Below are 12,756 nucleotides of genomic sequence, written 5' to 3'. Positions count from 1 at the left end.
CGCCTTTATCTCTTTGTTTTTTTCCGGTCGTTTTGTGATTAGAATATCTATCTATATCACTCAGTTTCTATGCATTTTTTGCCTTGCTGTCTTTTTATGTCTTTATTATCTGAATTTCTGTCTGCCCCAGTTTCTTTTTATTTACTCTACATTCTTTCGCTCTCTTTCTTTGTCCATTAGTTTATCTCTTTCTCTTTCAGTTTATTCTATCCCATTCCTAAATCTCTCTCCTTTTCGCGTGCTCGCTTTCGTTTGGCACAAGCAGCTGCTGTGCACGCTAGCGGGGCTTCCACAATTCTTGTGCCACCTACCCACTTGATGTGTTTTCTAGTGACACCACACAAAATACGGCACGCTACTGCATCATTGTTATTTAAAAAGAAAGGCATCCCTTTTGGAACCATGTTCCATTGGCCTCACAAGCCTGATTATTTAGGTATAATTTATTCTAACCGCGATCTTGCACTGCTAATCAGTAGTTTTTGAATAATGTTTAATTAAAGATGTCGAATAAAAGTGAATAGAAAAAATTGAATTGAAAGGTCGATTAACTTTCTCGTTACAAAACTGTTTTTTGGCTTTGGAGAGTTAATTATCTAAGAGCTTAGCTTGTTTTAGCGCGGCACATATGAAAAGGGGAAAAACATTGGCCTCGTATCTGTATGTTTCACTGCAAATGTCGTCGAAAGACGATAGTATTGCGTCTGTAGAAAGTGGACAAAACGTTTATACGATATTCTGCGCGAGAAAATCAGTGAAATGTATTCTCGAGGCACTGCGTTAGAGAGTCTCGATACGTGCAGCGAAGGCGAACGAGTGCATCGAGTCACGTTAGACACGAGCGCCATATGGCAGCTATCTTCAAAAACGAAGGAAAGCGTGCGCGCCTGTCTTGGAGGCGATAAGGTGTAGAACGCAAAGCAATGGGCAGGTGCCAACACCATGTCGTCTTAGCAAATCGTTGGAGACACTTGTCTTTTTGAGCATCGTGTTGCATCGTCAGCGCAGCGTGATAAACGCTACGCTCCTTGGAATTACTTGTGTGTGTCTTCTCTGGTATAAAGGCACACATTCAAAATATTGACGTGTTGTTATGGTGACTCAGATATAAGCATTAATTGCTTTTTAATTGACAATCGCACAAGTATGAACCATGAAACTTGAGCAGTATTTGAGGGCGCTGCGGATGGAGTTGGCCGCTTGAGGTATCGTTTGTGATCGTTCAAAATATCGTTTCGGCGGACAAACAGACAAATGTACAGACAGACAGAAAGACAAACAGACACACTGTAATTTTTGCGTTGAACAACCTCAAGAAAGGCTATCTTCTTTAAAAAGAACATTTGACACAAACGTCGTAAAAGTTAGACGCTAAACTTCCAACCGTTCATTTCACCCCCTTCACATCCATCGTATACATGCGCAATGATAATTTCTTGTGTTTTCGCGCATATATAAGATGGTTGTGAAGGGCATGAAATAAACAGTTCGAAGTTTTGCCCCTACCTTTCTTGAGGTCTGTGACGTCTGTGTCGTTTTTTCTTTTTTCCTTTCCCTGTGTGCCGCACTAATACACGCTAGGTTTCTGCTCACACTTCTGCTAAAGTTTATATATAAATTTAAAAATGTAGGATGAAGAAAGGATATTGATCAAAACTTGCGGAAGGCTGGCCGTCGTATGTTGATGTCAACAAATCATTTCCTCTTTTTTTATATTGTCTGGACGTATCATTTACCCAGAATAGTACATTTGTGTTAATTTTTTGTATATCTATTATCTGATTGCATCGCAAACTTGAGAACAACTGCTTATAGTTTATGTTTTTTTTTCAGTCATGTTGTTGGTGTGGTGGTAGTGTGGTGCAAATACGACAGAGTTTCTGCACACTATCCTCAGGTACACTTCGCATGTGTTTTCAGCGCTCAGTTATTTCTTGAAAAAAAGTATATTATATATATATATATATATATATATATATATATATATATATATATATATATATATATATATGTATATATATATATTACACATGACTCGCGATCGTAGTTGACCACAGGAGCTGATTGGCGCCCTCGCGTCTTGTCTTTAATCTTGTCGCCTTTCTTCAGAGTCACGCACGGTGTTAACAATGCGCATATACGCCGCACTTGCTAAAAAAGACAGTGAAGAAGCAAGGCCAAAACTTGACCTACCTGGTAATATTGACTGGACTTTTCTCACTTCATATGCAGCAACGCATAGGAACAATGAAGCAGTTTTGATCGTTACCAACAATTTTGTTTATTTTCCTTAAGTACTACTGAAATGCTAGATAATTTTATCACCACACGCTGGATAATTTCTTATACTGCTCGCTAACATGGCGTCTTATAGTTGGCGTTGGCTCGCATGTGAGCATAGGTTTTTAAGGCTAATACGCTTTTAAGCTTTTACAACATGGTTCTTTTGTTACTCAGGAAGTGACCGAATATACTACGAATGTAGTGTGAGCATTCAAAAACAATTACCCACACTTCAAATCCTTAACTTCTACCGCAGCCATAGCAGCATGTTTTATACCATGTAGGTATAGCACTTTAGGAATATATCAGATAAATAGACACAAATGAATGAAGAAATACAAAAACGCACTGAGCTTACCGGTTCTCACAGGCGTTGCGTCTATCCCTCGACGAGGCCAGTTGAGTTGATGGCTGGCAGACAGGAACACTTTATCCCCGGATGTGTTGGTGGTTAAGTGCTGCAGCCTTACCGCAAACCTGCAAAGCAAAAAGACAAAAGGAATCCTTACTATTTGTTGTTTGAACTTGGCAACCTTTAATATTTTTATATCTACGAAAGCGACTGCGCTAAATCATTAACGCATAGAGCCGAGCTTTGAACGCGTTTAAAATGTTAGAGCTTACAAAGCACAGAACCGTTTCTATGACAAGCATGGATTGCCAGAAACGCGAGAATGGGGGACTGTGGCAGTGCATAATGTCTGAAACAAAATACCATATGTGCGTGGGAATGTCGCCAGCTGTAACATAGAGATGAATAAACCACAAGGTTGTTAGCTACAGGGAGTTGTTTCTACAAGATGGTTTATCATTTCTGTATGCTTGCAGGCGCCATGTTTTTTGGGCCCGTCATCACGGCCACCGACCCGCCACGTCAACTTCGAAATCCATAGCTCTTAACAAGCTTATATTAAACATGCTCTGCGAAGCCTGTACACTAAATCATTTTGACTTAGAACTGTACGACACTGTCGCCCAACGCACTGCCATCTATATTGCGCAGCGTCTTTTGCGATCGTGCTCTACTACATCATACTTAACAAAGCCGCCACTTTGACAATTGTAAACCTTGTAATTTCTTTCGCCAACATGGTCTTTGTGTGTGTTTTGTCTCTGTCGAAACATTTACATTAACCGGCGACACTGCTATCACATACAATCACGTTAGACGCTAAGCATGATGCTGTTGGAAATACTACACGTTAAGGCTTTTGGCAAATGCCGCTCCACTTTTCTACGAATAATGGGTGAGGACTTGATTTGACAGAGCGTTAGGTATCGTCGGTGTTGTGAAAAAGAAAAAAAAAGGGCATGTTGAATTTTAGAAAATGCGCCGCACGCGTTGCGCACAGCCCAGGAAAAAACTATGGCAACGTGGATTCGCGTGTTGTATATCGTCGCAAAAAAAAAAAAAAAAAAAAAAACTTCCCGCACTTCTTTACCGACTGTCTCTCACACAGAGCACTTTACTGTATAAATAGGGGATTTTGTCATTGGGACCTTTCGATGCTTCCTTTGTCTATTTTCTAGTTTCACTTCTATATTTTCCTTTTTGCGGACCTTTTGTGCAATCATATGCGATCTCTTTTCATAGAAAGTACTTGAAAACTTATAAGGAAAAAAATGCTCTAGTTTGTGTTGATTTGTGCTTAAAGAGGTAGTGAGGAACAAATCGTTACAAGTGCCTTCTCAATCTTTCCTCTTGTGCTCGTGTCCATGCCTACAGACGTGTGCACGGGGGGGGGGGGGGGGTGAGAATGCCAAATAGGCACAGAGCCAGTCCTGTACATTGATACCCCCCGAAGCTGAAGGGGAAACTTGCGCACGCTCATGCCCGCGCCCATACCTTTGTTTATAAGAAAGCTTTACTTGGTGGCATTTGATCATCCTCAGAACCACCTATGCCGCCACTATCATCATCAGCAGCCGCAGCATCGTCATCTCTGTCTTTTTGTTTGTCTTCATGGTTTACTTCACCTTTGGCGAAGGCAAAGTGGAATCGCTTACATGTGTTCATATCTATTACGTGCAAATTTATATTTTATGATGACTGCCATGGTGCCACATTAAAGGCTAAATTTTCGCGGTTCGATATATCCGCCGTTAAGTAAAAAACTAATAGATACAATGCATATTAGAAAAAATAAATAAATTATATATAAATACATAAACAACTAAATCTCCGTGTCATGCCGATCACTCAAACAAAATAAAGAAGAATGAGAATAAAACGAATACCTGGTAATGAACAAAGTAGAACGAGTGACAACAACAACGACAAGGACAAAAAAAGCACGATGAAAAAAAACAGCAAAAGAACTAAAACTTCATACTATTTTATAGAACTACTCAATTCTTCGCCAATCCCCCGCAGTGAGTATGCACCACTGTCAATAATTGAACAAAAATATAACAAGAACTGCGAAGATTACGTAACAATTCAGATATTCACAACTATTTGGCGCCTAGCTGAGAAAACGGCCCTTGAATGATGTGGTGCGACACTACGATCGATAAAAAAGAAGGCAGAAAGAGTGCCAACCGATAACAAAAAACCAGCCTCTTGAAAAATGAAAATGAAGTGAAGGTCTGTGCAAAGAAAGAAAAAAAGGAACCGAACACAAAAAAGGTAAAATTGAGGATGTTTAAGACGTGGGTGGTTACTGTCATTCACAAACTTCCCGAGGGATATCGCACCACAGTTAGGACAGCAGCGCCCGCCTTACGACACCCAAAGAAAAAAAAACTAAACACACCACCTGGTTTTGTGATGCTTGCCTAAATGTGCCCGCCACATCGTTCGCATATACCGTAGTAAACAGGGAAAGAAAGCGACGTGGGTGAAATAACACGTATACCTAGCCGTTATACCTTTCACGCCGCATTACCGACGAGCAGACACACCCCAGGCGCGACTACGATGCACAAACTGCGTACGCATTCGTGGCTACGGCCCGCGAAATAACCTTCGCCTCTGCGTTATGTATACGAAGATGCTGTGGTGTTGTTGTTGGGCACCCGTTCGAAGTATAAACCATTTTGTGGCACCTCGTACAAGGTACGGTGCGAAGCTGGCTTTCTGAACGTGCGAGTGTGTTACACAGCAAAGCAACACAACAGGCTGCGGACGGATATACGGTGAGTGCGGCGCCACTCATTCTGATGCCTGCGGCCGGTCATACGTTTGGCCAGGTTTACGACGCCCAAGATCGTAAAAGAGTATACGAGGCAGTGACAAACTGAAAGCGAGTCGATGTAAGAGGAGAAAGACGAACCCTAAAGAAAGGGGACTTGAAAGAAGAAAGGTAAAGGGATACGTCGGAGTTTCGGAAGCATCCGTGTTGCTCCAACTATACAGCGATGGTGGCTTGGGGTATCGCTTGTCTTTTTTTAATTGTATCCGCTAGCTTAGTCGAGGAAGTAACCACCCTCCTTTTGAGCAGAAAAAAAAAGTGTATATGTCCTGAATGGATAGGTTGCGTGTACCGTAAGAAGGTGCCACTGCAACGCGAGGTTGTATTCCTTCAACCCTAAATGCTTCTTAAAACTTAAAGATGAACATCGGCGTCAACATATGTGACCAAAAAAACACAAACCCACTCGTGATGACGTCTTCGTTTGCACGGGTTCCAGCCACCATGATGCAACATAGCGTGACGTCAATTGATGACGTCAAATGATGTCTTCACATGAAACTTCCTCTAAGGGTGGTCGGTCCCAGAGACGCTACTAAAACTCGGGAAGTGCGAAATGCTCTAAGTGTGCCCAATCGTGGAGCCAGTCACCGTCATACTCACCGTCAAGGCCAATAGTAGTGCTTATTAGCACTCTTAGGTTCAAATAAACGTATATACCCCTTAAGTGGACGGATAGATGACCGTCTCTGCATCTCAGTTGGTAGATTATCGGACGCGTTATTCGAAGATCGCGTGTTTGCTCCCTGCCGGCGACAAGCTCTACTTTTGTCCACTTTTATTTTTTTACATTTATGTCAAACCTACTATAGGTAATGTGCCCTATAGTTTCATTGGCATCATTGTCTTTTAGCTCTCATTAGCAAGGAACCTCGCCATTTTTATGGGCCCGGCCCCAGATAAAAGCAGGAAAGGAGCTTGGCCTCTCAAATGACACTACTTTGCTCAAAAAGGGACGCTCATACTTTCTATCCGTATATCTATTCTATCGTTTTGTATAGTTCCTGCCACAGGAGCCACATTTAGATGAAGGTTAAATGTCACATAAGAAAAAAATTCTCCTTGTTACACAGTCATTTTCGCCAAAAAAGCATATGATTGAATTCCTGCTTACGCAATAGAGAAAAAAAAACACTTGTGTTTCTACGGGGATCCTTGTGACCGAACCATGCAGAAGAGAGATGTGACCATCCCTAGTAGAATTTCGAGAACGATCGCCATCACTAGAGCAAATGGCACTGCAATGAAGCACACTCACCGAATAGCTCCGCAGTCATTGAGTAACCATGCCTTACGATTGCCATTTCGATGTTTTTCTTACACTCACTTGCTTTAAACAATTCTTGCTTCATTGTCGTACTCTACAAGCCATCCACAAACAGTGTTGAAACTCTAAGACCAGTATTGTTAATCATCCATCTATCTTCAAGAATATAACGATCTCCAAATAGCACTGGATAAGATGCGTTCTTTGTGCCACGAAATAATTTTTTGCGTAACAAAGTAAACAGTATGACCACGATCAGGGCTGTTACTTTTCCGTTATTTTTATTCCGCCTTCTATGCCGACGGGCCTGCTGACAGCAATCCAGACAGTAGGCCTCATTGCAACACTGGCAGCTGGCAGTCACTTATGTTCTATATTATGTGTTCCTACTGCGCTCCAGCGTGCCAAACTCACAGTTCATTATATCAGACACATACCGGGAGGTCTCTGCGCGCAAACATTTTTCCCCACCCAACGGCGCTTCAGCTGGTCTTTCGCCATAACGCTGGACGTTCGATCGATATAACAGATTCCGGAGATGAGGCGCGTTGGCATGGCGCATTCCGAGGTCCATATACCTTGTGAACACATTGTTTTACAACCGTGCTTCTATAAAGGCGTCGATCATTCCGACAGCGCACTCGCCAACGCAAAATACTCGCCTAGTAATTACGTGAATTTGCAACACTGGTGTACATACTTTGCATATTTAGTGCGGCTGTGTCGATAATTACACAAGCTCCATGTAAATCTCAATGAAAAAACTATGAATGAAGGAACACAATCTTACCGTTGGAACGGCCACTACTCAACATTGAGGTCGTTAGTCTACATTTACTTCGTTCACAAGGTTGTGGTACGCAATCTCTGCCGCGGAGGCCACATTTGAATGGTGGCAGAATGGTTCACCATGAGTCAGGTCTGCCTTTAAACAATCAATAAACTAATTGTTCGGCTTAAAAGAGGCCATATAACAGGATAGACAAACCGGTTATATGCGTTGTTTTAAGCCGCACCTGACTAAAAGTGAAGAGGCCCGTGTGCTGAGAAGAATACGCAGGTTAAAGGAAGGTCAGTTGGTGAAACTTGTAAGAACCCCCTATTGCGGCACCTCCTGGTGCGTGTTTTGCTTTGAAACGCTCAATCTCACTAACCAGTCACTCACCCTAAAAATACATTTTACCCTCCCAGTTCTCGTGGAACACTCTTCGCTAATATAAAATATCAACGATCTTCCCATTTAGTGTCTTGTGCAACGCTTCCGTGAAATCGCCTATTCCAAAATGATGGCTGAAATGTCTCGCCTACTGCCTTTGTTCTTAAATACAGACGACAAAAATAGTGCGAAGGTAGGTACGAGTCAAAACTACGTCTCAGTCTAGAACATAAATAAATAAAAAGCAATTAAATAATTACAAAACTTTACAGACGATTCCAAGAAGCTGTGTCATATTGGCACTGACACTTGCTTGTTTGTGCGCCCTGGTGTATCCTATTTTACCGCGCTACCAAAGCCTATCTCAGAGGCGACGGGGATAAAAGAACAGGGTTTAAATCTCTTTCTCTAGGTGGTGCTACTCTGGCAGCATCTTTACACTATTTCTCCTGCTAAAACATTTATTTATATTTCAGTTCATATAGTGGTGGTTGATTGGCCGTCATGTTAAGTAAACATCCACTCTGATATCATATGTATTTAATATAACTACCAACTTGAACCAGGACCATCGGTTCATCACTGCTTTTTTTACAAGTCTTTTTTTTTAATATTTGAATACCTGGAAGCAAGTATTCGACCGGGAGTACTTGGCAGAAGCACTTGGCAGACTCGGTTGCCCCGCCACGGTTGTCTAGTGGCTAAGGTACTCGGCTGCTGACCCGCAGGTCACGGAATCAAATCCCGGCTGTGGCGGCTGCATGTCCGATGGAGGCGGAAATGTTGTAGGCCCTTGTACTCAGATTCGGGTGCACGTTAAAGAACCCCAAGTGGTCAAAATTTTCGGAACCCTCCACTACGGTGTCTCTCATAATAGCATGGTAGTTTTGGGACGTTAAACCCCACAAATAAATCAATCAATTTTCACTCGGTTCTCGTGTCAATGATAAAGAAGCTAATATTACTGAAGTATCAGCGTTGTGTATTATAAAAACGACTATGCACACAGTGCGCAAAGTAATGCAGTGCCTGGCAAAACTACAATGTGCTAATACGTGTGGCCCGGTGAAAAAAAAAGAAAAAAACTTCAGTACTTGGATGACGATGCCAGAAAAACAAGAAAGGCAAATGGCTATGATTACGCGTTTACTGATCTGTACACTCTACCTGAAGTTTTAAAGGTAAAAAAAAAGGTAATAAGGGTGCTCAGGATGTTCAAATGACTTATTACCGGAAGAGGACCTCACAGTGCCGAGTCGAAAGCGAGATAAAATTGTAATGTCTCGCTTGCATATGTAAATTTTCTTGCCGAGACATAAACCAATCTATTTTCTCTTATGCAATGCAGTTTCAGTTCTGCAATTGGCTTGTGAAATTCTATAGCTTAGCAGCGTATTTTACGGTACAAATTGACTCGAACTTTGATGTCCACTTGGCGAACTGAATTGTTTCTTGCGCTCAGTTGAAAGAAGCGCTAAGTGTCTAACGTGTACAGACATGGCCCATAAATTTTGGTGTCATATACACTGCACTTGATGGTTTAAGAATACTTATTGTGGCCTGTAATACCTGCAAAGCACTCTGAATCCCACTTGTCCATTTTGGTGTACTATTGTGCTCGCTATTTATCAATGTACCTTCAAGCCTCATTGTCCACTATGATGTACAATGATGCACATTTGTCAAGAATGTAGTACCATGAACTTCAACTGTTCTCTATATTCTGCTGTGCCATCCAACAGTCCTGTGTGGTGTACCATAACGTCTGATTGTCGACGGTTATGTACCATGAAGCTGAGTAGTTCGCTGTAATATATAGTAAAGTTCAAGAGCTTACAATGATGTAGGGCGAAGTCCAGTTGCCGACTATGATGTGCTATGAAATCCAACAGTGAAAACCATTGCTCTAGTGATATTCAATATCCAGTGATTTCTCCTCACTTCAAGTGTTTTTGTAAGCATGAAAAAAAAAACGCAGAGCATGGAAAGACGGACGTAGAAACTGACGTAGTTTTCGAGAATCTTTGCAGTGATAAATTGCTGCGTGCGTTTGTCCCCCTGCACCTCGTTGTCGCGATTAAGAACGAGACAGCCACGTGAAGCTGATGTAAACTACATACATATAGCACGTGTGAACGAAATCGGGCAGTAAGAGGTGACCCGACCATGCGGTTCGTGATTTTCGATACACGCAGCAATCATCGTTGCAGGAACATTGTTTGTGAGGAAATGCATGACGTCTGAAAATGCTTGCTAATCTGAACAAAACTTGAGGTAGAACTAGAATATCACCCATATTCATCGCCTCCTTCATCACGTTCTTGTATGAGCGATAAAGGGCTAATGCAAGATTTTATTTTTGAACAAGCGACAAAAGGCGCGTTAGTTGCTACATGTATCAATGGAAGTTTTTCATATGTTAGCATGGCTCGAAGTAAGAGAAGAACACAAAGATGGGCAGTGACTGCATCCACAAACGGTGCGAAAGCATGCCAATTCATTAAAAAAAACTAGTGTCGCGACCAATCCGGAGACAATCGTTCAAAGCATGCATTCATGCCACCCATATTATAGCAGCGTCAAACTGCTTGAACGCTATCGTGATTAAGCACTAGCGAGATCTTCGACGGTGTTGTTATCAGTCAAAGTGGCAAGTAGTCTGTAGGAGTGCCGTTGCTGCAATAACATGACAGGAAAATCCACTACCTGGTACCAGTTACCTTATAGAAACGCAATTTAATCATTGTTCACGTTTAATTTATTATAAACTATTTTGAATCTTTTTTTCTTCACAGGTACGTGTTAACTTGAGATGAACAATCAGTTTGAAGTCAGAGCCCGTTCTCGTGTTTTTATTTGTCTTCTGTGGTCCTAACGATGATAGTCTTTCCTTGGTTTTTGCCGCAGTTGTAAAAGCTTGAATTTATATTATGCAAAATAATATCAGGCAAACACGGGCACTTACAGAAAGCCGAGAAAATCCACAGGGAGAGACAAATTCTGGCCATCTTGTTTTAGGCATTACGTGCATGAGGCAATGCCTTGTAAGGGCTGGCGCACGCAATACGCCTGTGACCACCACTCGTTCGAAAGCCCCATTTTTGTTTACTTTCGGCACTAGTTTTTTACTTTTACAACACCTTCGTCACCACCACCAAAATCCTAAATCTCGAACTCAAAAGAAGTTTTGCTGCACCGAAATCTTAAGTTGCGAACAGGAGCGCCAGAGAGTGCAAACGTGCGCACCACCACTCCATTTCGGAAACCGTGCCCCGGGCTCTGCCTTCTCACACGGGAGCTGTGCGAGACACCTTGCGTGCAGGCGGCGCATTTGCACGGACACCTTTTCCAGCCGGCTGGCTTTTCGCGGTTCTTTCTTTCCTTTCCCCCTCTTTGCCTCGATGGTCGAGGGAGCGAGGCAAAGCGTTCGGGAGCCACCATTACGCGGTGATTTATGGAAGCCTTCCTACGCCGGCTGCGGCCCTGCTTAAGCTATACGCGTTTATTTATGCCACCGGTCAGCTTCCGTACGCACTTTTTTTCCCTTCCATTCATTTTCCTACGGCTCTCTGCTGTTGTTTTCTGGTCGTTTTCGCCATGGGGCTGTCTTTACCGCGTGACTGCGTGATCCCGTACTGTTCACGCTAATAGCACGCTAGATGAATAAACGAACAAACCCGAAATAAATAGGAACGCACGTAACCAAAGAGAAAGGAACATGAAGCAATGACCAGAGGAAGTTGAGCGATCGTTTAGCGGAGCTTCCTTCCGTCACTGCTGCACACCTTCAACGGAGGAGAAAAAAGGGTTCTGCTACTAGTCAGACTGTGCGTCCGGGGTGCGTTGTACGAGCGTCTCGCTTACGTAGGCAACCGCGGTATGATTCGTACTGACTCGGTGCACCCCTCCTGAATATGGCAGCGTGGCACGCTCGCTTGCTGCCTCTAGTTAAGAACGTGCGATTGCGGTATCATCGCTGCATGCGAGTTGCGTTTCCCTTCTTTTCTACGTTACCACGTTGAAGACTTCGAGTGCGCGACGGAGAGCATGATGCCCTGACGAACTACACTCTGAGAACTTTAGTGCCATATGTTTCACCCCCAAAACATTGTTATTAGCGGAGAAAATTAGGGTAGAAATTTCCAAATGTGTTTTTTCCTATTTTCGCAAAATAGGCTCAGTCAAATTTTCTGAGACTGCAAGCTCTATGACACCCAAAGAAAATGGTCTATGGCACTTAAAGGATGACTATGTACTTCATTTTTATCGATTACAAGCTGCATAATGGCCCAGTAGAGGCCTTCAAATGTTTCCACGTCATGGTGCTCGGTGCGGGAATCTTACGGTGGTGTTCGCATTTCTATTTTGTTTTCACGTTTTTCATTGCCAATGACCTGTCGCGTTCGTGTTTGCAATAAGATGTCAGCTGGTATAGAGTGCTGTGCACTCTAGTCTAGGATCAGTGCTGGAAAGGCGACATCATCTGTCTTCGCACAGAAAATCTGCGAAAACCTTATTGAACTTTTTGCGTGATAGTGGCCTATTAATATGCTATAGCACCCGAGCTCACTTTTTTTTTCTTTCTTTTTCGCGCGTATATTTCGCTGTTTCTTTTCTTTCCCATCTTTATTCCCCATTCTTTCCTCCCTCAGTGCGGGGCAGCAAACCGCAATCTCCAATGTGTAGTTGACCTCCCCGGCTTTCCTTCATTTTATTGTCTTTCTCTCTCTCTCTGTCTAGCGTGGTCAGGTTGTATGCAGGTTCCCCTGCGAGATGTGACGTCTACAAATATTGAAAAATGAACTTGTTCTTAATCTAATCCATGCTTTTGTTTGCTAAATATTTGGTTTCTGAGG

General features: G+C 42.6%; 1 long non-coding RNA gene across 1 annotated transcript in view; it reads right to left on the bottom strand.

Moving 5' to 3' along the window:
- LOC142765374 (uncharacterized) overlaps positions 1-12,756 on the bottom strand; it is a 349,564-nt gene that overhangs the window by 193,572 nt on the left and 143,236 nt on the right. Inside the window, exon 2 of the long non-coding RNA XR_012884213.1 lies at positions 2,642-2,760. This is a non-coding gene — a long non-coding RNA (uncharacterized LOC142765374). The remainder of the gene's footprint in view (positions 1-2,641; positions 2,761-12,756) is intronic.

The sequence above is a fragment of the Rhipicephalus microplus genome, chromosome 6 (genome assembly GCF_043290135.1).
Source record: "Rhipicephalus microplus isolate Deutch F79 chromosome 6, USDA_Rmic, whole genome shotgun sequence".
In the NCBI taxonomy this organism is placed as follows: Eukaryota; Metazoa; Arthropoda; class Arachnida; order Ixodida; family Ixodidae; genus Rhipicephalus; species Rhipicephalus microplus.
The sequence above is the reverse complement of the archived record's forward strand: the minus strand, read 5'-3'. Positions and strand labels throughout refer to the sequence as shown.